The sequence below is a fragment of the Trichoplusia ni genome, chromosome 11 (genome assembly GCF_003590095.1).
Source record: "Trichoplusia ni isolate ovarian cell line Hi5 chromosome 11, tn1, whole genome shotgun sequence".
In the NCBI taxonomy this organism is placed as follows: domain Eukaryota; kingdom Metazoa; phylum Arthropoda; class Insecta; order Lepidoptera; family Noctuidae; genus Trichoplusia; species Trichoplusia ni.
In genome coordinates this window covers 171,202-198,788 of record NC_039488.1, presented here as the reverse complement: position 1 = coordinate 198,788, position 27,587 = coordinate 171,202, and the positions used below count along the sequence as shown (strand labels likewise).

The window sequence follows — 27,587 nt, the reverse complement described above, 5'->3', positions numbered from 1 at the left end:
ATAGTTTATATATACAGGCCTTAATACTAATGATACCAGGTATGTAGTTTCAAAATGCAAACTGTCATTATTAGTGGGAAGAATCGGCAAACTCAATGAACTTATAAAATACCAATAAAAAAAAATACGAATACTATTACGTCAATAGCAAAACCATAAAAAACATTCACTACAAAGTAAAACACACAAAATTATGTCAGAAAGATAGTTTACGCGAAATTCGACATTGAACCGTCAGCAACATACAAGTCATTGTAATAGAATCAGCCAATAGATAGCGCAGCCGAGGCAATTTATGCGTGCTGTGAAAAATGATCAGTTTCCGCAAAATACTTGGTTCCTTGGAACGAAAATGGGCTTTATGTTTTTCTATAGCCTTGTGCAAAGTAGAGCTTCCTTATGAAAACAAACTTATTTATGGTGAAATATTGGCAAGTTTAGTGTAGAAATTCGATTGACTCGTGTTTATTGAATGAATTATTTGTGTCTTATTTGGTGGTGTAATAGTTGTGACATGGGATGATATGACTCTTTACTATATCAATGCTTGCCGTTCGGCCAAAATAAAATAAATGAATTAGTGAAAGGATAATCTGAACTTATAATTTTAAAGTCTGTTATAACAATGATCCTAGTGTTTCCTATGGAGAGCAGCATGAACTTTTTGGCCAACAATGTTTTTTCCCCTATGTCAGTTCTTAGATAATATTATAGAATATCACCCCACTGAACATGGATCTACCCTAGCTTAGTACGTCTTATACACCTATACACCTTCGAATCTCAGTCTTTCAATTACGAGGAACCTTGGTGATCCCTTTAAATCCGTTTTATGTTAGACAGATGATATGGGCTAAACCTAAGCCAGTATAAAAATGGCTTCAGTGATTTGCAGAGCATCAGCATGCGGTAATCTTCGCATTGATGTGTACGACTTCATTTTACAGTTTAATCAGGGATATTAAAGGATCAATTTGCCCTAATAAGACAGACGGAAATCACAATCTTGTGAAAGTCTGAACTCGCATCCGTCTGCAACTAGCCATTTAGTATGTAATCCAAACTTGGCACACCGATACGATAATAAGTTCAAAAATGTCGATAGGTAAATGATTTCTGGACTAAGACTTTCAAATCGAAAACATAGCTACACAGCATTACGTCCTGTTTGTTCCAATGATGGTGCTATATTAAATTATGTAAATAGACAACTGGCCAATAAATAAAACTTCCTGCAATAAAAAAACACAAATAACTCAAACGTCTATAAATAAAATGCAGTTACTCATCCTTTGCGAGGTCTTTGGACCGAAAAGTTAGCAGCCACGAACCCACAAGTTTATTAAGTAACACATATGACTAATCAAACCAGTAGCGGTATTGTTGCGTCGCCAGTCGTCTGGAAAGGGGTCAGATGCCGCCCCACTGCCTCTCAATCCGCGTATTTAAGCCTGTTTAGACTAATGTAGGGCGTTTACAATACAAAGTATAGCTTCATACAAAAACACCTGTTGTAGGGTAGGCAGTGGCAGTAGCTTACATGCTTTCGTATAATCCCTATTTTTCAATAGATTTTGGTAGTTAACATTGCGCGTAATGTTTGACTGCTTAACTTAAGTATGACTGGTGTGTTTCTGATTCATTTGTTAGGCGACAACGATTTTTTCTCTCAATCTTCTGTAAACCTAGCTGTCTCAATGCATGTCATAATGACTTCTCATACTTATTGCGGTTTCGGTAACATACTAATATTATTTTCATACGCATACGGTAGTCAAACTTTAATTAAAAATGTTATAAAAATTATCTACACATTAAGTAGCCAATTGAAGGTTAAACAACTCATAAATAACTTTACTAATCGGCGTTGCTTGATTATTAAATTAATATTTATGTTATAGATACCAAACACACGAAAAGGAAACGTCTTTTCACACGAAACACTTTTAGAATTTAGCTATCTCACGCAACTAGAGGCAGCCATAAAACCAAATTAAAAACACGTATTTTTCAGACATCAGACATTTTTATACCTGTTCATGAACTTGATTGCCTACCACCACGTCTTAGTAACAATATCACTGTTCTTGTTGAAAAGAGACGGCACGCTACACCGTGAAGTGCGCTGTCCCACTTGCACACTTACAATAAAAATACTTTAACACGTTTTGCGGCTTCCAGAAAACTTTATTCAATTATATTTCCATGAGGCAAATATTAATAATATTTTTTATCTTTTCCAGGTACGAATGCATCTATCACCATTTCAGAAAAGGATAATTTTTGCTACAAAGGTTTGGTCAATTTAAAAAGGTCGGTTTACTTAGGTCCATAATGAAAAAGGGCCAAAAAAATCAAGAAGAAATTGTAGGTGTTTGCCTTTTGACTGGGGAGGGAATTTAACGTTTATATTGAGAATAAATTAATTTACATAAGCATACCTATAGGTGTTTTGAAAAGATACCTTTTTTCGTCAGTGTTAAAAGCTTATTTCTTTTGACTTCTCATTCTCTAGGTTGTTATGAAAAGAAGTGTTTACTCATCTACCTATTTTGCTCCAACTCGCCGTTAAAGTACGCTACACAATACACGTTTTATGATATAGCTAAAAATACACGATTTCACCTTATTTTCTAGTATGTGATGAAATCGACGGTTCTATTTTCCTTTGTGAACTTCAATAGCGAATAATCCCTCGACGCAAAGGCATACATTGTACATAGAAAGTAAATAAATTTACAGTACACAGAAATGAAAAAGGGGTTCCAATAAAAATGTCACTGTCCTAAACAAACATTGAATATGCGGGAATCGAACCCCCAATGTATTATGGATCAAACAATGGAATTTACGAACTGCTCCCTAATTGGCTGATTTGGGAAAGGCTTCTAGAACCTAAAAAACATCGTTTGCAAAGAGGACAAGACCCTCAGTTTCCGGACTCTTTCGAAAAAAATATTAAAAAAGATTTTCCTCTTTATGCGGAGATATGATGGCAGTTAGCTTTGAGGCTTTGGCTGCAGTACTGAACTAATAATGATCGTTAAAACTTGATGGTAAAAAAATCTGACCTCTTACGGCATTCAGAGTACGAGTACATACCTACAAAATCAAAAACCAAAAAGTTTTGAATCCAAGTAGACCTCTTTCAGTGTCTTTCGAAACGTTAATATAACTCTAGTTGCAGTTCATTAACATTAAAACTTGTCATAAAATAAGCAGTACCTGACCCTGTTCAGTTGGTACCCTGGAACCGGTTGTGCTTCCGCATGGCCTACTGACCATATCTCGTTATTAAATTATCCTCGGCTACCAGTTTGCAACGCACTTAATTCATTGGATTATCTTGGTCTGTGGCCGGTTCCTATGTACACGTTATGGATATAATTTTATGCTTGGATGCAGTTCTGTAATCGGAGTATCTCGATTATAAATCTGGGTCTCTCGAATTATAGTTGATGGATCTGCGGTCTATATGCAACCTAGATGTAATTATTTTCTAGATAGATCTTGTTGATTCCACTAGAGTATTTTGCATTTCTAGTGCATTATTTATTTCAGTAAGATATCTTTTCCTGCGTTCTTTTATGCATCATAAGGAATATAAAAGAAGAGACATAAGTAATAAACAAATGGAAAAGATAGCTATTTTTGTCGACAGCTAGGAAGGATAATACCCCAAACAGCAGAAATCTATAGAAACCATAGCTGGTGTGGGTGTAAACCAAACAAGGAAACCAAAACAAAAGAAACCGAGTTATTCGATACGCAATCTCTTTTCAAATGAGTCGGCATCATAAATAAAGCTTATTCAAAACACATGCTACCAGCCAAGCCTACTTATATGCTAATTTATACAAAAGCAATACAAAAATATTTAGCATTTCGATGGTATTGTATTATTCTCAATTTGCGCAGAGATTTCCCAGAAGATTTTGCTTTTTTTGTCGGAAAAAACAGCTATCGCTGTACCTACGTGAATATTTCAATAGAGAGTTAGGATCTATATCGATAATGTATTCACTGGCGGTCATCCAAAGTGTCCAAAGCCCAGCCTTTGTCAAATGTTTTATACATGTACATATGTATAACCAAGTGGTTTCAAAAATGTGAGCATCTTTACTATTTGCAGATACAGAGCTTACGATAAAGATGTTTTACGATTTCAATTTATTATTCCAATTGTGTAGTACTACTTAGTCCACCTTATCAATATAATAGATAGGTATAATAACTAATACGCGTATACAAATTAGGTTGATTAAAATATATATAAAAAAACGATTAACAATATGATGGTTAGGTATGGGGTAAAGGGCCTTATGAGGCTTTGCTTAATTAAGCGCATACAATATTTTAATCCCTATTTGTTGATAAATTAGAACATAAACAAGAGTTAAATGTGTCAGGGAAAATGTTGGATGATATATTCCAACCATCCCTTAGCGAAGGTCAGCTACACGAAAAATGTTTTTATCATCTACATTTGTTAAGCCCGCGGACATTTTGGCTCATGTTTGAATATAAAAAGTGTGCGAAATAACATAGAGTTATGTTTTTTGCCTTCCCATTTGTCCTTTTTCATATTTGTTAGGAAGAGCGGAGCGAAATTTTATTTTAGCCTCGGTTTTGTGGCCGCTGTAATGAATTCAACTTTACTGCGCTTTTTAATCAACTCAAAGCTCAAAAAGCGTGTTTTGTTTTATGTTTATCTAAAATTAGAGGATTTGCGTCGAAAACCATATCGCTATTTCTCGGTGTGTTAAAAATGCAGCGCTGTGCCCAGGGAGCGTTGACATAGTAAAAATTTATACGTCGACCCGATTGTTAAAACGCTACGGAGGAGTCTTTTATCTCCGCACTTCGCGTGGACTGCATATTTTATGTTTTAGTGCTGTTCTCACGTCAGACGCACGATGCATCTCCGTCTAATGTTACATAAATGGTACCTATTTATGCTAAAAGCGTATTTATTCTTTGACAAATTCCTTGTTGTCTTCCTTCCAGTTTGGGAATGAAAGGGAATCAGCTTATGTTTATTCAGTGGACGGATGCTTCATCCCGACTAACTACATTACATAGGGTTGACCGCTGAATTAGGTATGTTAAAAGCCCATTACACGGTCTAATAGATTAGAAAATGTAACAGTACAGTGTTGCGTGTATACATATATCGGCAAAAGATTAATGGTTTGGAATGCGGGGCTTCCATCTGTGGAATGCTGATTGACTAATTATCTTAGGACAAGTGCTGGCGCAGACCGGCACAGACGAGACAGAAGGGATGTGAATTCTTAGAAGAGAATATTCAACTAAGACTATCATACTTAATCCTCCGAAATGGATTTCTCGAAATCTTATACGCAAATTACCTAACTACAAAGCTTTTTCTGTAGCAGAAATTTCCTAGAAATTTGTTATATCGCAAAACTAAGTTTGCCGGTTAAGCTAGTTATTATCTAAATTGAGGCACAGTTGCCACCGGCCGCACTAAACTCCACACGTTGACGAGAAAACTGAAGATGTCTGAATATTCATAGTCAGGACTTTTACAGTTCTTGTAAACGCGGCGCTAGCACGTTCGTAACATTTTTCTAGGGGTCTCGAGCACACTTCTGTTATGAGCTTTTTAAGAGAATTATTCCTGACATTGTTGCTGTTTTATTCTCACTCAAGTACGGTTTCATTAACGTCGAGTTTCTGTTTATTAAAGTTGCTTTAATTTAACTTAAGTACATATAGGTTGTGGAGAATAAACAAAAGAAAACGAACTGTATTAAGTTCATCAACTTTTAACACGAACTTTTATAAATATTTAATGAGGTAATTAGCCAGCGCGTGCTAATTGGTCTGGTAATCTATACTTCCTTTCTTTGGTTTTCATTAATTAGCATATTACAGTTCATCATTTCACATTTCACATTTATCAATACGAGGCTCTTAGTATTCTAGAACGAATGTTTGTAGAATAAACTCTTCTCAAATGCTTATTGAAATGGGAATTTCATCGGTTTCCATTGAAAGAGTCTCCAATCCAATAACGATAAATGCTTTCAGTTCCTGCAATTGTACAGTTTTTAATATCGTACGAAAGCATCGCTTTAACAGGCGTTAATTAAAAAATTGTATACTAACAAATGTGAAACGTGTTGTACACTTAAAATGTATTCAATAAAATAAACTGATATCTGTATTCCGAAAAACAGGGTTTGTTTTTGTCAGTAATACGCAAAACATCAACTTTCTGACAGTAGGTAAAATATGTATTGACCTATTTTAAAATTCAGACGGGTCTGTAACTGTTTGATTGGCAGCCGCCGTGTAAATTGGTGTAAAACTTTTACAAATAAACGAAACGAGCCCTGATCTGTACAGTTTAGAGAAACGGGGAAATGTTCAATCATTCAAATAACTGCAATGCAGTATTATTTCACACAAGTTTATTAGGTGTCCGTAAAATACCGCTGAAAATTTAACTTAGTCGAGCAAAGTTTAAAGGAAATAGTTTTGTGAAAAGACCTTTTGTTTCCACAAAGTTACTCTAGGGACCACTATTTGTTTGTTTTTAGCCATATTAGTAAACTAACGGCATGGTTCATGTATAGAGGGAATGCAGTCGCGAGTTCGCAATGCAGAATGCATCAGTTAAAAAGAAATAGCCTTTCAACATTATTCCCCGGCCAGTATCTTTCAACGCAGACTTATGGAGCTAATTAGTCTAATGGACGGATAGTCGCAGACTTTTGTTTGCTGGAAAACAAGGAACGAACTAATCAACGAAGAAGTCTGCAACGGCCCTGAGGTCCTGTCGGCATTGTTCAGAGGAACATCGCCTAGAGCATTTCCGCAATTGCAATAAATAAATATAATATAAAGATATGATGATAGGGTTTCGCAAAATTATACTAACCAAGACCTTTTCTAAAGGAACAAAATACTTCCTTCCGTAAATTCTACTTCTATTCAATTACAAAAAAAGAAACTGATAAGCCGCTTACCTTTTTCGGATAATTATATATTTTTAACAAAGAATTTTAGTAAGCTTTGAAGCAGCGACGAGTCCCTGAGGACCTTTACAAAGAAAATAGAGCATTAACATGAAAATAAAACGATTTTTTTCCCAATTGTGCAAATAATCACGAGTTTTATAGGAATACATAAAATTCAATTTGTTTTTTTAAAGGGATGTTGTCTTTTGCTTTAATTTTCTTCTTTTGCCGATATTTATAAGTTGATAACACTGAATAGAAGTTTTGAAGGTGCCACTATATGTTTGTTTCAAGTTACATGTCTCAGATTTCGGGCGTCTAAGTTTCTGCGATAGTATCCTTAGCGTAAGTAAGAAGCTAAGAAAGTTGTTTGTCGAAAGTTCAACCCACAAACTTAGTCGTTCTCAAAACTATTGGGTATCGCAACTTAGCATCACAGAAGTATGTAAATAAGTATAATAAGGTGCCTACTATCTTTGGTCGGTGGTATTTTCGGTCTGCTGGTAATTTTTTTTCTATAGAAATAACCCGTGTACATCAGAGGTATTTTTGTTGTTTTTATTTTCTTAATAAATAAAAATACATATAGATATTTAAAGTTAATTAAGTACGTACTTAGTGAGTTATTAATATACGTACTACGTTGAAACGTATAGCTACATTTCTCGTCAATCAATAAAATGGACCAAAACTTTTTTTAAACACGTAAATTTTTTTCACCCTTTCAAATCAATTAGGTATCAAATTCAGCAGTAACTAGCTGTGTTAGCACTACATGATTTATCGATAAGATCTGTAATCGATTAGTTTGTGTAACACCACTTATTGTATAACCAATACCTCTTACTCAGCAGTAACTTATCACTCACAAATACAATGGCATAGGAAATATATTGTGATGTATTGTTATATAATACGAGACCTTTACCGGGTATGAATACAGGGAAATAACTTCGGGGAATTTGGTACATATTTGGTATCAACACGTATCCCGTCACGCCCGTCTATAAGATAGTAAAATTGTGTTACATTTCAACTAGAGATGCGCCGAATAGTGGTTTCACCGAATAACCGAATGCCGAATACTATTCGGTTTAAAGTTTACCGAACCGAATATTCGGCCGAACTATTCGGTTCAAAATTTTATTACAATATTTTATTTTAATTTATTAGTAAACAGGTTTCAACATGTACTTACTTGCCGCCCGCAAGATCAAACATTAAAAAAATATATTATTTTTTTAATTTTAACTGTTTAGTTTCAGAAATAAATATTACTAGCTTTTCGCCCACGGCTTCGCCCGCGTCGAGGTCGGTTATATCGCGTTTCCAAGAGAACTCTTCAAAAGTCCGGAATAAAAACTATCCTATGTTCTTTCTCAAGGTCAACTCTATCTCTGTACCAAATTTCATTAAAATCAGTTCAGTGGTTTAGACGTGAAAGCGTAACAGACAGACTAACAGAGTTACTTTCGCATTTAATATTATAGTAGGGATTATTATCTAGTTCTATGGTTGAAATATTTTGTTTGGAGGTCTAAAAGTATAATTTATGATTAAAGACTGATTAAAGCGTTTTTAAAATTAAAATAAAGTTGTTTAAGAAATAAATATGTTGATTTTTGGTTAAAAATAAACACTGAGTTAAATTTTAATTGCTCATAGTATTTCGTAGACTTATAACAGAATAAGTTATATCTTTTAGTTCTACATCGGGAAATGTGGCAGAAAAAAAAAGAACCGAATATATTCGGCACCAAACCGAATAATTCGGCCGAATACGAATAGTGAAAAAATTGCCGAATACGCCGAATACCGAATACCGAATAGTTATTCGGCGCATCTCTAATTTCAACCTATTTGGGTATAGGTTGAAATTTAACACTGAAATGGAGAGATAAAAAGTCGTACGCTTTTAAAGTGCTTTGGATATAGAAACATTTTAGTATTAGGTGTGTTTTAGTATTGGATAGGTAAAATATTGGCTTTGAAATTCTATATGAAGTCTTGAACATTATAACTTTATTACTATTATGTACACTCATGTGCAAAGAATGTAGTTATTGTCATAAATTACTAAATTCTTTTGCTCGTGAGACGGTCACGCCAAACCCCATGCATAAGATTTCAAAAACAGATATGAACTTAGGTTGAACTGTAATTTTTTTCATACACAGAAAATACTAGCTTACTAAAATGACATATCCCAAAGCCGTTATAAAAAGTAGCAATTAAATATAGAAGGTGACTTTTAGAAACTTTGTAATTATATCATCCGAGGTTTATGTACATCACACGTCACATAAAACCCAAACTTCGTAAATTACTAAGGGTATTAAATTTTAACATTCTACGGTTACGGCAGAGTAACAAAGAACGATATAACCAATTCTCTTGTAATATTACTAGCCGATAAGTACCATTAAATTACCGATTTTACGACTCAGCATAATAGACCAGTAGGTAGCAGCATAAAAATAAATTAGAACATTATTTTCGATAACGCGCTCTCGGCAAAATGGGCTAAGTCAGAAATTGCTAATTGACAATAAATTGAGCATGTTGAAAAAATGTGATGGCAGTGGTAAAGGCATGGCGAAAGCTTCATTCCATAGCTTATAAATAAAATTATGTAGGTTTGAGAAGGAAATAAAAACCTCGTCACGAAAACCTAAGTATTGCATAAGCGACAGATCGCTTGTTGCTTGTTGCTAGCTTGCTATCGCTAACTGGTTTACACCTTTAAGAATCTCTGGATTGAAAAAAAAACTAAACATAGTAAATATTTTCACTCATTCTGAAGAAAATACATTTTTTTGGGTATAGGACTACCGTCAGCATTATTTTTTATTATAATGCACTTCGAAAGGTAATGTCTAATTTACCCACGCTGACGACCGTGGGGATATATTGGATAGATTAAAATTCCCTGTCTCGTTGTCTACGTACCCCTAACCAATCTGAAAAAGAATAGTCCTCACTCAATTGAATCTTAGTTAAGTTAAACATATTGCTGGAATACTATATCTTCGGTATCCATGAAAAACAGGTGCGGTTTTGTGTAGAATGTTCGCGTGCGCTCACTGAGGCGCGACTTAACCCTGTTACCGATGAGATCCGACTGCCGGTGTACCGTGGTAACGGGCCGGTCTACTGCTCCAGTCCTGCTGCGACTGGTGCAATGTGTTGGCCGGTACTATGAGACCTTAAGGTCTGTCGCTGTCGTGGAAGTAAGACTGGGGGCTGAAAGAGTGAAAAGACGTCCCACTTGTATTATTGCCTGAAGAGGTATCGTTATGAAGAGCTTGTAGGAATCCCTTAGTTTTAGGTACTAGGTTTTTTTGGTAGATTAGTAGTTCTAGAAGAGAGCTTTAAAAGGTTTTTTTAAATGATTTCTCAATATTTTAGTGAAAAGTTAAACAAATAAATACGTAAAATATAGATAACATGGGAAAAGTCAAATAAGGCACAGTCAGCACGCAATGTTTATCTGCGTATCTCACAAGTGGCAAAAGACATTTATACCTACTTTTTATTGGAATATATTACGGTTAAGTTAATTAAAACACCTATTACTTATATCTCATTAATTACCTGATAGTAACTCCCAAACGCGTTAAGTTAGAGACTCGCACCAACATTAACGGGACGCCTCGGCGCAGTTTGCAATAACCACACGAAATCGTGATAAGTGCAGCTCAGGGTTGCTACTCCAAGGTTAATGAAATGAAACTAATTGGTTGTTAGTGAGAAAATTAGTTTAGAAGCGAAGAGGCTTGGTTCTTAATTGAAGATCGTCATACTATTGGTGGGATAAAATGAACTAAATTTAAAACTCTTAAATATTACGCTCTTGTTTTTTAATCAAATATTTTTGTTTATATAAAGGTTGCATTCAACAATACCAGCATCAATGACTACAAACAAAAACCATCTCTATTTCTTTCTTAAAGTGTAATGGAAACTTCGAGAAGAAACGTTGGTGTATAAGTAACATCCCTACCCAACGCTTTGCTTTCCCGTCGACGCGAACACAAGCAGCCAATGCATTTACATGTATTGCCGTTATTTGGCTATAAAATCGCATTCGAAGTAAATGCCGCGCCAACTAACTCTATCACGAAAGCCTCGGGTTTAAATTTAACAGTAATCAAGATTCCGTTAGTTAGAACTCAGTTAATGTAGGAAATAGTATGACACGTTCTCACAGACTGAGATATAGGAGTTTTTGTACCCGTTAGCTAATTCTCAGATTCTGAACGTCGACATGAAATCGTAAAGAAAATTAAAAGGTTAACACCTGTTATAAAGCTATACTAAAAGCTTAAGGATATAAGCGGGTAGGTAAAGATAATTTCGTTGATACTTTATACTTTACTAGCTGTTGCCCGCGACTTTGTCTGCGTGGTTAGAAGATATAAGTTAGAATTTTTGAACAGAAGCCCTCGATGATGAATAATTTTCCCTGTTTTTTCCACATTTTCCATTGTATCTTCGCTCCTATTAGTCGTAGTGATAATATATAGCCTAAAACCTTGCTCAATGAATGGTCTTTTCAACACAGAAATAATTCTTCAATTTAAACCAGTAGTTCCTGAGATTAGCGCATTCAAACAAACAAACAAACTCTTCAGCTTTATATATTAGTATAGAGTATAGATTTACTTATTCCGGCGTCTGTCACTGGGCTGTCTTAGAAACCGTGATAACTAGATAGTGAAATTTTTTGACGGATGATGTATTCTGTTAAAAATAAAGATCGAGGTTAAGCAAGGTGTATTTTTTACGTTCGTAAATAGTTATTAAGCTGATACATCAGTTTAATATATCCCTAAATGGTTATTCCGAATGTATAACCTTAAAATAAATTTCGAAAGTACGGTAAGTAACTAACTACGTTAGTGCTAAACAGAATACAATAAAAAACGTTACAAATAAAAATAGTGGACCAAAACAGCAATAAATTAGAATTTTTGTCAAATAAACTGTGCAGTGCATTGTCTGTGTTATATAAAACAAAGCTGAAAAGCAATAAAGGAGTAATTTAAATAACAAATCGCCAGTACAGTTATATAAACAATAAAAATAATGTGAATGTGTTATGTATGGCATGCGGAAACATATTGTTACACAGCACTAAAAAAAAGTATAAATCACGGCGGATTTTCAAATTATCCTAATTTAATTGTTAAATTTGTGAAAAGGCTTAAAAAAATGTTTAAGTATATTGTTAATTAGTCAAAAGGTAACATTAAACAAAATAACTCTCTAATTACGCAAAGATAAAACATGCAAACTGTAAATCACAAACAGCTTTTCCCTTTATTAGCCAACCTTACAAAAAACGGAAGCTCTGCTCTATTTGCTAAAAGCACAATGATTAATTACGGTAATCAAGACTGTTATTAAAAGGACGCTATTCATTTGGGACCAAACACAGGTTAGTAAACAAAGGAGTGCTTTAACTCGGCTGCCAAATCCTTCTTTAAAAGTTGGGTTGTTGTGGTTGTGAGAGAGAGATAGCGCACTTCACAGCGTAGATTAGCGTCTCGCTTCCACACTGACCAGTCTTATACCAAGTAGACAGGTAGGCCTCCTAAATCCGTGTTGCAAAACAATTCTGTAGTGTTTTGTTTTTTGTTTTAAATATAACACTATATTTAATTCCTTATTCCGGTATGCAATAATATAAAAATAATTGTGAAACAATAAATTGTGATACTAAAATATAAAATAAATGTTATATAAATGGTTGTGCAAAGGAGTTATATTTGTAAGTAAAGTTTTTTACAATTTCCATTATTGGTCTAGCATCATGAGTTACATTGACAGTGACATCGCCCAATAATATTGCTGTAAAAAAATCCCGGTTACATTGTCAAACGCAGATACAAATAAACTTTTTTGATGACGTCACAATTCACAACGTTTCACATTTAATATTGGAGAGATTGGGTCGTTATCTCGATTACATGCCATTTTGGTAGACTCCTTTCCAAGAACGCAAAACAAATTGAAATCAGAACGAAACTTTTTTTATTTCATTTGATCAACAAAAATGTGAAAAGCTTTATTAAAACTAACTGTTCTGTGAAATTAATTAATATTCAGTTTTTAGATTGGAAAATGTTCTCAAATGCCTATTCCATTTACCAAACTGGAATAATTTTTAATTAAAGATCACAATGTTATTTTTTTGTTATAAGATAATCAACAGCACAGCCGTGCTATTACACACAATATATCCCTTGGTTTCGTAATTTATTTTTCTTTTGACAGACATCGATCTGCCTTTTATAAGCCAGAGAACAAAGAAGAAAACCCTTCAAGTAAAATTTGAAAAACTAATTTTATTATTGGACCACAATTACATGTCATTCTGAAACAATCAGAAACCGGAAACGTTAATTGATTCAGTTTTTTCTTTGTACACTGTCAACAATGACATAACCTCACAACTTAAAACCAAAGACAGCGTCAAACCGTTAGTCCCCGCACGACACCATCACTTGTGATACAGAAAACGCGCGGTGAAATCAGTTTTTGCGTTGCTTGCAATAGTTGCGATTAACAAGCGAATTTCCCATCGAATAGATATCCGCCTGTAGGTCACTGAACGCACTGCGGTTCATCGTAACGGATCCATGCTAACCGCACATTGGTACACTCGCGCACATAGCCGTCTAAGGGCAAATGGCGAACAAACTTGCTCAATAAAACTTAATCTATATTGCACTATTGGTCTCGTTTTCAAGTACTTTGTTACATTGTATTACACGGATTTTGTGTGAAATGTTGTGTTTGTAGAGCAACGGTTATGTAGGTACTTAATGTAGAGTAGAATATTGGCGTTAGTTTCTAAAGTTTCAAGTAGAGACTATTTGTCCGGTTCACGTAAAACTTCATCTGGAATAATACTTTTACGGGGTCGATTTTAAACGAGTCTGTAGTTATACAATTACTTGGTACTATTTTACCAACAAAATATAATAAGCCAAGTAACCCGACACACGTGAGTTAACCACTTTCATGAAAGTAAAAGAAAAGCCGCATACAGAACGAGTTCTGAAAGTCAGGTTTTATAAACGGCTGAACTTTCTGAACCCATCGCATCAAAAACTATTTATAAGTCGGTCAAGTTTCTGCTAATATACATTCTTTAAACGGCTCCCGCTCTAGGTACTTAAATCCTTGAGTACAGGGGCATCCAGACTCAGACCAAGCAAAGCATGCGGGGATAGCACCCGCGACACGGCGAGCAAATGGGTTTGGCGTGGTAACAATCAACTCAACCACTAGGCAACTACAACAAATATTAACAGCAGTCCAAAAAACTTTTCATACTAAGACAACACACCTTAAACCATCCAAATGCCATAAACCGGACAAAATTCCCTAGCGGATTCCGTATCGGTACTAAAAGAACCGTAATCCCAAAATCCCTATTCCGGATCACCTAATACCCGTAGGTATTATTCATAAAACGACACGTAACTTGTAAGGTCCATAACGGGTCCATAAAGCTACGAGGAAGTTCCGTGGACATAAAATCCCCGGCGCAGTGTCCCATGAATAAGACTCTATGAAGCAAGTTGTGTTTACGACACTCCATCATGCTGCTCATTTGGGTTATATGTTCCAGAAATCCAGATGTTGGGACTAATTTGTAGACGGATAGTATTCTGGGCCTCTGTTGGCGGTGTTTTGATTTTAATATTCGATGGAATTTGCTCTTCATCCATTCCAATACTTACGTGACTCTCGTTGAGCTTGAAACCTACTGAAACCAATCTTATTCGCAATTAAAATAAAACTCAAACATTAAAGAAACAAGTTCACTTTCATCGATTCCCCTTTAAGTAAACGGCAATCAATTAAAGGCAATATCGTTAAGCAGAGTGCTTTAGAAAACGATCTGGAGGAAACAGCATCTGTATTTATGCAGTAATGCGTTGTTTGGACCTATCGTCTTGTCCCGGCACGTGCCTCCACCGCGCTCTGTGTATTGCTGCTGTAGTAAGACTAACGATATTGAATACATTTATGCATGTAGGATAAACATCAAATAAGAGGTGCTTTGAGTAGATAAAAAGTGGAGAAAAGACCAAATAGCCCAGTCCTATTTCACAATAAAGTGTAGTTGAATCTGAGTAGTTCAGAAACAGTCAGCAGATGATAACAATTTGTTTTATCTCATTGTGTTCACATTTAACAAGAACAAAGAAGACGACTTTAAAATGCTTTGCTACAGTCCTAAATCAATCGATGAATGATCACATGTGGTAACCATAAAACACAGTCGTAGCTGTGAAAGTTATGTGATGAACTGTTGCCAAAACAATACGTCATCTCAAAACAAAACGAAATATCATATTGTGTAAATAAATTCGAAAGAAGAACCGTGAATTTCAAAGTTGTGCCAGTTTCCGTGCATGATGTCAGACAGCAAACGGATATCCTACGTGGATGCCGCATCTTGTACGATCACGTATTATTGAATTACTTTATATTATACAAGTACCTATATGTATAAAAGAGACTCCCGCATTAAGGAATGTAAGAATGGTGTTGCGGATGTCACAAACCTATATAATATGCACAAATACACCCAGGTTCAGGACAAGCATGTGGATAACACAAATGCTTGTCCTACGTGGGTTTGGCGTGGAAACCTCAACCACTCGGCTATCCGTGTAGTCCAGTATGGAGCAAATACGTAAAACATTATAGTTATAACTACAATACATTAGGTATATGACGTCACGCCATTAATATAGGAGAGAGAGTACTGTTAGGGAATTTGTTACTGCGTTTCTTCTTAAACAGAGCAGGAAGCTGTAAGGGTTGTTGATATGGGCCGCTGTCAATTTTTGACCTTCAAACAGTACCGCTTTTCAATCTAAGTTACAAAATATATCGATATCGCGATTTAATTAGGTCATCAACTTCATTTAACTTTTGAATATTTACTCCTGTCAAAAACAATTTGTGTTTCATTTAACTCGTTTGCTTAATTTAAATTAATGAAAGGTATTCGGTTATTTTATTCATGTTTATGACATTTACAATAAACTTCCTCATTATTGTTTCATTGTTAAATAAACACAGAGTGATTTTGGCTGAATGCATTTGAAATATAAGTTGTTATTGAACATATCTTGAAAATAAAACAACATTAAAACAAAACACAAATCTTTACACATTCCTTACATCACTAACCGCGAACACAATTTACTTTATCGCTACACTTCTAATAGTATTCACACTATTATAAACTTAAACAAATTGTTAGGGTTCCGTATCGAAAGAAAAACAAGATTCTGGTACTAAGGATCTGCTCTATGTCCGCCCGCTTGTCACCTGGCTGAAATTACTAAAATATCTCATTTTAATTCCGATTGTTTGAGTTTCCAACTTTCCACAAATGATGTTCTGTAGCTGTAACAACGAATAAACAGAGCAAAATAGATATTAAAACATAAAACAGGTACCTATGATTTTACGACGCTATTTTAGACTCAGAACTCTGTGAGTCTGACTCGCACTTGGCCGCTTTTTACACAATTCAAATCATGTTTTGCTCAATAACACACAATCTAATACCTTTATAATTACTCTGGCATTGTAACACAAGTAGGTGTTACACGAACGTAATATTCATAACAATTTAAGCCATTAAAGGCTTGAGAAATGTACAAACTATAGCATTTAACAAACGATTAACGAAAATGTAAAGAAAAATGCTTTTATAAAACTTGGAAGGAAAGAACTTGGACTTGGAGGTAAAAAAGTATAGTTTTCAAAGTATGAACCAAGCTGTTTCTGATTCTAGTTTCGCTTTTGAATCCTTATAATGGTAGCTGCATTAAATTTGATAGGAATTTTCCTTTACAGTTGCTTTAATTATCCTGCTTTTCTGCTACTCATTCCATCCATCCATTCCCATTTTCCATCACTATTATTGTAGTATTTGAGATTTTGTAAAAAGAAAAACGTCGCAATACGTCGATACTGTTAAGCAATAAAAAACCAGGATGTCACAGTTTCCTAGGCACACAATAATAAATAATATATTTATACGAGCTACATGGTACGCTGCTCCTTTCTGCAGTATCGTTGCACCAATTTCGGAGACATCTCGATTGCCGTAAATTGGATTTTTATCAAACAGAGTCGTTCGTGCGGAACCTAGTAAATGCCACGGAGAACGTCATCTATATCTGTCTGTAAAAGGAAATATAGATACCAGAGTAGAGTACTAACACGATTTTGAAGTATTGTAGTAGAAAACTTATATGACCACTAGATTTGTACTATTGATTGTTTTCTTTTTTTTTGCTTTTGAAGGTGCTGTGATCTGATTTATACAACGCATTTACAAGTTGCACAAATATAGATATTTATAAAGAATTCGGGCATCCCTTCCAAGCGCAGCATATTTAGCAACTTGTTAAAAACAGCTGATTCACGTAACAAAACCATGTAACTTAGTCTACTTCTTTATACCTATCCCAAATCAAAACGAACCGCATCTACAGCATAGAACTACAAAATAAAACTAAAACAAGGTGTGAAGTAATGGCGTTTAAAATATTCGTTTTACCGCGAAGGCACGCACAGGCGCGGAGCCACACAGCCAAGTGGCAGACGTCAGTAGCGGCGAACTCTCTCCTAAACGTTTCACTCCGCCAGTAGGTGTCTGTCGCATGAGTCAAAGTGAAAGTGCCGCGGACGCGACGATTAGTATGGATTACATGTCATTTATCATTGTTAATTAATAGCACATACATTAATTGTCGAGAATGTCTCGTACAGTTGGTATTGTGCTATAATTTAGAGATTTATGGTCTATGTCCTAAATTCAGGTCAAATTGGGACAGATTATAGAACGTAGATTTTAAGCGCCAAAATTTGACGTAATTTTGAATTAAAACCTGCTTGGAAACAGAAAGCTGCTACTAATTTAATTCTTATATGATTACAATTATGTAATACTAATTAAAAGTAATGGAACTGTTATGTTATAATAATTCATGCTTATTAGGTTTCCGCGTGACACTTTCATTTTCTTCGCTTGGCCTACTAGAGCTGTTCGCTTCTAATTAAATGAATAATTTGCATCGTATCAGTGTATTTTTTGTATGTAAATATTCAGTTTTGATTAGACTCACCAAAGAAAAAATTGCAACATTCAAAGATTGGTAGTTTATAGAAGAAAAGACGTAGGTATAATTATGGGAATAAATTAAGTCCAAGGCGAGCAAAGGTTGTAAAATACATCAGATCATTAAATATCAGAATATTTTGAAAGATTTTTGCAATAACACAAACATACAAGACTGATGGCATACTTTAAGTCGCACCTCTTTTCTTAACGGCCGCCGTGGCCTTTGCAGACAGACTACTGATTTTCGCTTGCTACAATTTTGTCATACCAATTTCATTACCACTTGGCCTGGTTTATCCTGAACATTTCTAATTCGGTCACGGCATCTCCTTAGCATTCCTCTTTGTAGTATTGACTATCTTATTTATTCTTGTCGGTTATTTCCTTCATATCCATAGGGAAAAATTATTCTAAATTTTAAGATAATATTTAGATTTATCCACGTTTCATTTTAAACATTGAATCTGTAAATGCCCAAAAAATAAATCTGTGTCTCAAAATGTCACTACAGCATTTAAGTAAGTATCGTGTTTTTCTCTTAAGCTACGATGAGGACCGTAAAATTACACTGCATTATGGCATTTTATTGCAGGCTTGGTGTATAGCTAATAGCTTTAACTAGATCGGTACCCATGGTAGCGGTAGGCACGATGCCAAAATAATGCAGGTACGTTTCTCTCTGAGTCATTTTGGTAACCAATGACGTGTTGTCATGATGGAGTATTACTCAATTACGTGTAACTTTTTCAACAAGGTTAAGGATATATATTCTCCCAACCAGAAACCAAAATGTCATGATTTTCGTCTACGCTAGATAAGGAAATAACAGAAAACTTACCCAAAGAAACTGTAAGGTTTCCCCATCCGCTCACTTTATGAACACTACGACTTTAATCTAGTTTCAAAAATGACGTCCGGAATCACTGACGAACTCTGATAGGTGAAGCAAGCTTCCACAGAACCGAATATAGAAACCACTTTGCAACCAAAAAGTACATGAACGGTAGTGCACAAACCGTCTGAAAATCAAAGCATTTTACGTTGCTCGCTCAAAATTCCACGTTCCAAAGGCTCTGAATGCCGGGTCTGTATAACGGGAAGGGCACTCGAGATCCACTAATGTAAATACGGCACTTAGTCATGTAATGGAGGGTAAACCGTGGCAGTTATCTTAAACGGATCTGTTCTAAGAGACCGCGACGTCGCGGAAGGAAATCGTTTAGATTCACAAGTTATTTATCGTTATACGGTTTGTTCTCTTTACGGGATTTTGATATCCGTATATTTTTTGTTATTTGTAGTATAAAACGTATAATCTTTTCGACGGATTAAGGCTCTGAATGCATTCATCTCATACCACTCTTAGTTGCCAAGAATTACTACAGTTTGTCCAGCCTTGAGCATATTAGGAGATCATTAAGTCTAAGTTACATTTACCTAATTCAGTTCTAACACTATTTTAAACCAGAACCATTTGCCTATTGTTAAATGGGTAGCCAACATCCTCAACCTATAAAAACTATGCTGAAAATATTGTTTCCAATCAATGTTTTATTCAGCGCGCACTAAATATAGCCCTTAATTATTTTAGTCATGAGTAACTTTCGTTTCAATATTTACGATTACTTCCTGTTTTAAATGCTAAATAGATTATGAAATGCAATATTAGTGAAATTGGTTTTGCATTTTGCATGTTTAAAGTATCGAAATCTATTATTATTTTATCGGTTCTTGTTGTTTCTGTAAATTCATAGTTTATTGTGTGTATTTTGATCTACACATAGAAACTAATTATATTGAAGCGTATTTTTACCCAAATGCTTTAAAAGGAGGGTCATGTTTTATGAGTGCCTGTGTGTGTGTCTACTAATTTGGGAAATTAGCGTACCCTACAAACAAAACGGTTAGGCGAAAAAAGGGTTGTTTTTTTTTTCTTTAAATTGTAAGCCAGGGAACATGTTATTACCGGCCATTACTAAAAATACATTTACAAACATAAAGTTACAAAAATAAGGATTCCAATTTAGTTCGGCATAATTGTCCTTTTTTTACCATTTTAGGCGTCTGTTGGAAAGTGTCAGATTAAGCTATACCTTTGTCAATCAATTACAAAGTCTTAAAATAGACGTAACCTGACCCTGACGATAAAATGAAGGTTAATTGCATGTAAGAGAAGTAATAGTAGTGTCAAGCGCTTTTCAAATACTTAACTATCCAAATAATAATTGGTGTTATTTGGTGCTATATAATTTTATTTGGTTTTAGTCTTCTTATGTTTAAGGTAACCTTTCAATGAATCTTTATCAAATTTCCTTAATAGGTACGTTATATTACTCGCGAATGCAACAACGTTTTTATAGGAAAAAAAAAATCATTTACAAGGTGGAAGATTATATTGAAAAATCTTACGCCATTTTTACCGCCTGTCCGTCCGAAGTATTTGAATTTGGAATTGTAATAAAACGGCAAGGGATCATTTATTTAACGCGTTCTCAGAATGCTTGTCCAACTTGACAGCTTTAGGAAAATAAAACAAATGAAGGTTTACCTAGAAGCAAAGCATTTCTTGAATTTTATGTTCTGTTGTGTCTGATACAGAATGTATTCCTTAAATACTGAATAAGGTAAATTTTATATTTGTGGAATCTTTTAATGTCGGAAATAAGCACTGGAAATAAACATCTTAGGTTGCTGAAGACACAATTACAAGATAAGTTATGAAATACAAAAGTTAGAAATGAAAAAATATACTCTTCCCACAAATCTATTTTATTAGGTATCTAAGCGTCTTGATGTTAAAACACAATCTACTAGAAAATCCATAACCTTTATTAAGGAAGACCTACTTCATTTCTATACAACACACTTAAATAATTTTTTTACGCTTGCAACAATCACAACAGCCAGGTGTGTATACATCAATCATGGTGTAAGCAAGCAGGAGACATGAGTAGCTTCCGTGACACGCGATGCATTATGGTGTAAAGATATTACATGATAGTCAAGTTACACCTTCCTTCCTCTGTTTTTAGTTAATGTATACTGTAACATATATAGGAAGGGTTATTGTTTTTGAACTGGTTTTTTGTGCTCTTGTCAAATGAGTGAAGTGAGTGAGTAGCTATAGTCGTTTTCCCACATAGTTTGTCGTTGTGTTGATTTTTGTGTTATATTATGTTGGTATGGAATTGATGCGACATGTTTTTAGTAGTGTAATGTAAATATTAGGAAGTTTATGTATTTGTGTAAGCGGCTGGAATACTAATTACCTACTAACTTTTTATAAAACTGTTACTTTAACTTAAAAGTTTAGGATGTCGGCTATATTTTTTAGCAGAAAGTACAAAGAAGATAAATATTAACTTAATCTAAGACAAATAATCTACAAAAACATTTTTCATGTTTTTACAGCCTCCTTCGCGTAACTTTTCAGTAATTTACACTTCGTTGGATTACTCGAGCCATTTACAGTGATATACTGCTACGATTTTGTATCACTCGCTAAAAATCTCAGAAATCAGCACTTTCTAAGTTATTTAAGGCCGTTACACGTAAAAGAGCTTAGCGACAAATTGGCATACATACTTACAAAGAAGCCTATCCACTTTGTACTTTTTTATTGAAAATATCTTTAGGTAATAACAAATATATAGCCTTTATACTGCCTAGCCTACATTTTTATATGGTTCCAGGTTCTGATGTAAAATAACTAATTAGGTATCTCTACTTTTTCTGTTGACCATAGGTAAAAGAAACCATTTCCAGGTAAAACTACTTAACTCCCTCATCCAAACCTTTGTCTTTTTGCGATTTCTAGCCACGTGCGAACCCTACATTACCTACATTCCTGCTATTTTCAATAATATGAACAAACCTTCATTAAAGGCCAATGCTTTCAGACAAAACAAGTCTTTACCTAAATTAGACTCTATCAACTTGTGATAATACTCAATTTCGATTAAAAAGACCATTACAAGTAACAATTCACGGTCAATAACAATTAAACCGACACCGTATCTATATGCAACCTTTATGGGCGTTATTAATTATGTCATTAATAGCTCTGTAATGAAGTGACTCAGTGAAATCGAGAAAGCGCAGACATCAATGACCTCAACTTGTTTGCCTGTCTGTCACGCGCGGCTTTCCCGCCGTGCGAACTATTCGATCGGCCCTTGGTTGCTCTATGAAATATTAATACAATAGCAAATACTGTCTACAGTATAATTATTGAAGTTGTTCGTAAGTATTTATCAGTATGTATGATAAGGAAATATTCGTTCACAAGATTCAATCCGTGATAAGCAGATATAATTAAAAATTGAACAAAAAACAACTTTCACCCCTCAAGCCTTTTGAATGACCCAACCGATTTTCATGAAACATGTCTAAGAGCTCTCGCATCTTTGAAATATGTAACACAAAGTAAACAGAAATCACTCAACCCGTTTGAGAGCTATGATGCCACAGACAGACAGGCAGATTGATAGAAATGTCAATTTTATAACAAGCCAACTTTTGCATCGAGGCTTAATAAAGTAGGTAATGGTTAGTATGCAGAAGATTTTACGTTTAAGTAATCTTTTTTTTCTATTTTTCTTTTATTTCTTTCTATACTACTAACGTGGTGGTGTGGTCAGACTAAATGTATTTTATAGGTAAATGTCGGTTTGAATGTATCGTTATAGCTTCAGCAGCAAGGTTTGCTGAAGCGTAAACTGTATCTAATTCTAACAGTATTGTTACCACTAACAATGTTTTGATTCCATTGAAAACACGAAAGAATTGAAGTGAAAGAATTCAATAGATATTTTTTGTGAAAGAGTTTATTTTATGTAACGCACTTGCTAGTTTTCCTTACAAATATTGAAAGCCTTTGATACAGAGGTTTGTGAAAACATTGAAAGATAGATACCGAATTGATTCCATCTTTCTGAGTTTGATATGATACAATAAGAGATATGTTGAACAAAATATAAGCATTTCAAAGAATAAGAAAGAAGTTAAAACATAATCCTTCATCCTTCAGTTACTTACCACACCTTTAATGAGTCAGAGAACACGAGAACATAATTGTGATGATGCATAACAACATAACACAGTTCATCTCGCTGCAACATCCCCAGACAATCATTCAGGCATTCCAGCTATTGTCTTTTACAAAATTGCGTTACAAAAGGTAAATTAAACGGAATAACAAAAGCTCGTAAGAATACAAATGAGTCGTTCATGAACACATTGTTGTCGTCATAATGTGTGCCAAAATCGTGAGTGACATATTCAACTTTCTACATTGTGATAGTTTAATTTTAAATATCAAGCCTCGCCTATGGATTTTCCGATACTCGCATAATGTCTACAATACTTTTTTTTGTTCTCCAAGGTCTAATGCTAATGTCTTAAACCCTAACAACACCCAATACCCTGGGTCGGGATCTCTTCTACTGCTTTGGTCAGAGTCACGGGATCGCTACTCTGGCTGAAAGTCTACTAAACTTGCAACGTAATTTTTTAGAGATGTGCTTGCACTATTTGTATCCTATCAATATAGAAGTCATAACTGAGAACATCTTAATAATCCGAGTCCAGTACCCTCAATACTAAAGTTCTATTTATTCCCTGAATATTACTGAGGGTCCGCTAGTAATCATATCCATATGACTGGTATTTTTCAGGTGTCATTTGACCCAATCAAAAGAAGTTTATTTTTTCACCAAAACACAAACAGCAAACAACCACTTGCAATTCAACAACAAAAAATTGTACACACTTGTACCTACGAGCAAGAGCAGTTATCCACTTAAGTTATGATGACAGAAAATAAATATTATTACATTATCAAGAATTCCATTTCGAGTTTCATAAAGCTGTTGAACTTTGCACCTCCGGCTTGTGTTATTATATTACTGAAGTACATGTATTTATGACAGGGATATATTTATGTATGAATTACGTGCCGATGTTGCTAATCTCGGAATCTCGCCTTATCTTAATAAATGTAAGATAGAACAAAAGATTTTTTTATACGTTTCATCAACATAAAACGGCCGCTGTCAGTAGCTGTTTTTCCACGGCTTTTATGTAAAAACATGAATAAAAAGAGTATTTTTCTGGTTCTGTTTTGTATCAGCCAAATTTCATTTGCTATACAGGCATCATAAAGAGATAAAACATTTAGCGATATGCTTATACACAAATCATCATAAAGTTCTGTTCCGCTTAACATCAATAATTGTTAGTTATAACTTAATTGATCCTGGCAGATGATGCGGTAGGGAGCTTTAGTTAGCGGTTAAGTAGTACTTAGTTTTCCTTTATTCACTGGTTTTTAAATTTCAGTAAAAGATGTCAACATTCATACAATCTAGTATTGGAAAACAGATTGTCATTTATTATGTAGGTTCCTAGTCTTTGATAGAAACTGTATTGCTATATCAAAGTGGAGTTTCTACAAGTCACTGGGTGCAGCACAAAGCCACAAACGTAAAACCGTGATCAAATATGCAGCGTACAAAGTGGGAAGTGCGGACCAAAATGTATTTATTCAAAATGTTTTCAACATAAACAAAACGAATAAAAAAGTTGTGGATGAGTAATCTGAAAAGTCCATTTCAAATCAAAGTAACCAGTAAAAAAGCATAGATAGATAAGGTTTTTGTGAGCTTATTTCCCAATTCAAACCATATTAGGTCCTTCTTAAATGTCTAGCTGTCGCTACTTAACACTTTGAAGTGAAAGAGACAGCAGACCTAAAGGCGGCTTAAGACTGTTTAACATTTCAGTAAGTAATAAGGCCATGGCGCAATTTGATAATACCTACCCTTCCTACAATGCTTTTATTCGTATGAAAATACCGTACCTAATTGAAATGCAAATTCGAGCGCTTCCCATTCATTTCTCGGTAATTAAGCACAATAGGCAAATTGTTCAAATTTTGTAATCCATTACGGTGAAATTTAAAAATTACCCATTACCATGTTGAATGCCATACCATGACAATAAAGAGCCACTTTTGCTGTCAAGTATTTTCTGTTAGCATACATTGAAAAGCGATGATTTATACAGAGAGGCAAAAGAATAGAAAACTTCAAATGTATGCGAGTGATGTTCCTTTTCGACGAGTGACGTACCTAACTTAAACTTGTACAATATGAAGTTCTCTAATTAAATCGAAACTAGACAAACAGACACAATGATGTCATATTATCTCAAATACCCATCAACATAAGTTCTTGTTTGTTGTTATCGGATCATTGTATACAAAACCAACTGTCAGACGTCTAAATAAAAACAATGGATTAAATCACTCTTATTGAATAGATTATGTCACGGAATGATAAATAGATAACTGACTGGCCGGTTTGTTGATCCGTTTATTAGGTATCGGAATTGGCTTAAGTCATAGTCAGATAAGATCAGTTGCGGTCAAGATTTTAAGTATTGAAGAGAAAAGTGCCAAACTAGATCAGCACAAATGAACAAAACCTTCCACCACGACTTAATTTCTTCCTCAACCATAATATTAGTTTGGTTGTGGAAGTGTGCTAGAGCGGCATCTCTTCCAATCCAGCAATAATGTTACTTTGAGACGTTGTGGTAGACCCCCGATAAAGAACTGGATACCTTACCTACCGAGTGTAGAAACAAAACTTCTATTTTGCAGGCACACCGCCATAACAACCATTTTCTTTCGATAAACTTGCTCACACTTTGCGAATTTACTTGTTTAAGTAAGGACTTTATTTTACGAGCACATTGACTTTAAACTTTTACCATATCTATGTCGAACTTCTTAGTACTACGGAATTCGGTCGTTGAATTACTATTTTTATATGACTTTTGACTAGCTTTGCTAACTTCATTTATTGATGTGAGTTTATTTTTACTATTTCTCTTAATGTCTTTTTAATGGTATTCGTCGTGATTTCTCATAATCCATTGTGATTGAATTAAGATAAAGATTGCATGCTTAGACTTTTCATTATCTTTTTCAGTTCCCTAATCAGAATTCACCTTACATTGCAGCAAGAATAACAAGTTAGGTATCTATTTTTATCGCTTACTAAACATAGCAGACGGCAAAATTTCTCCGTTGTCAACTTAAATAATATAAAAAATAAACGCCTTAACACAGTACAGTGCAAGCTATCGTCTGGTGTGCCTTTCACCACGCGCTGGGTTGCGTCATCACAACGCACTAGACTCAGCGGAGTTCACTCACTCCTAACTTACGACATCCCTGACTTAACGTGACTACGAGAAATGTTCGACGATGGCGAAAGGTCTCGTACGCATGACGTATACGTGAAATTTTGAGAATCTTTATCCGACTCAAATCTGCGGATCAAAACTTCGTGGATGGAATTTGAAGTTATTTTCCCGTTAAGTTCAGTGGTTCAGATTTACATTATAAAGCAATTTCTTTAGATAACAAACCTTTTCACGAGGTTTGTACCTAAGTAGGAATACTTAACTATCAGGTTTTTTTCTCTGAGTTTTAAATAATTTTGTCTTTTATTTAAAAACCCTTTTGTTTAGAGCTATAACCTACAGTCACGACAATATTTATACGTAGTCTAACTTAAGACATTCCAATAATATAGATCTTGGCTTACAAAATGTATTGTAGCGCAACTAGCAAATTCAACTTCATCAATTCTGTCATACTTAATAATCTAACCTTTAGAAACCTTAAGCTGTACTATTATTCAGTCGAAGTATTTCAGTTAGATCTAAGTTTGTAATCGCCTCCGCGTTAAGGTTATATCGAAGCACTGAGAACGCTTTGATAAAGTTCCGATATTCTATAAGTTTAGTGAAACTAGTAAGTACAACGAGAATTCCCTTTTGGCAGTTGATATTAAAACTTCTTAATTAAAACTTTCATAATCGCTCATCAATAGGCATGTCTTATTCCCTCAATCCACTCCAGTTAAAGGATTTTGTAGCCAAACAGGGATCACCTTTGCTGACAAATCTAAATGCTTATTTAATGGAAAAAGCGATTACTTAAACATTTCAAAATCCAACAACTGACTTAGTGTTAATATTTCTGGCTCAGTGTCAAACAACTGAGTTCAATGACCAGCGAACGTTAAACTCAAAACTAAAATCGGAGAAAGTAATCGCTAATTAGCATGCAACCGATGGGCTCACCGTGACCTAACTTCCGTAGTTAATATAACAAATACATTACAAGAGACGCGAGAATACAGGAGTGGTAACCTTAAGAAACTACAACAGGTAGTGTTTTGAGTAATTAAAAAACAATAAAACAAATTCAGTGTGCATCGGCCATTGCGCGGGAAAGCCCGGTGTACGTAACCGCGAAGTGGCGCGAGGACGCATGCGCGCGCGTTCGGAATCCAAACTGTAGTGCATACACACACGTTATGAAGACGTGATGGACTTGTGTGGAGCTGAGTAACTAG

At 34.8% G+C, this 27,587-nt stretch overlaps 1 protein-coding gene across 2 annotated transcripts in view; it reads left to right on the top strand.

Moving 5' to 3' along the window:
• Positions 1-27,587, top strand: part of LOC113498539 (neurogenic locus notch homolog protein 1-like) — a 62,298-nt gene that overhangs the window by 21,783 nt on the left and 12,928 nt on the right. The gene's annotated exons all lie outside the window — the stretch shown is intronic.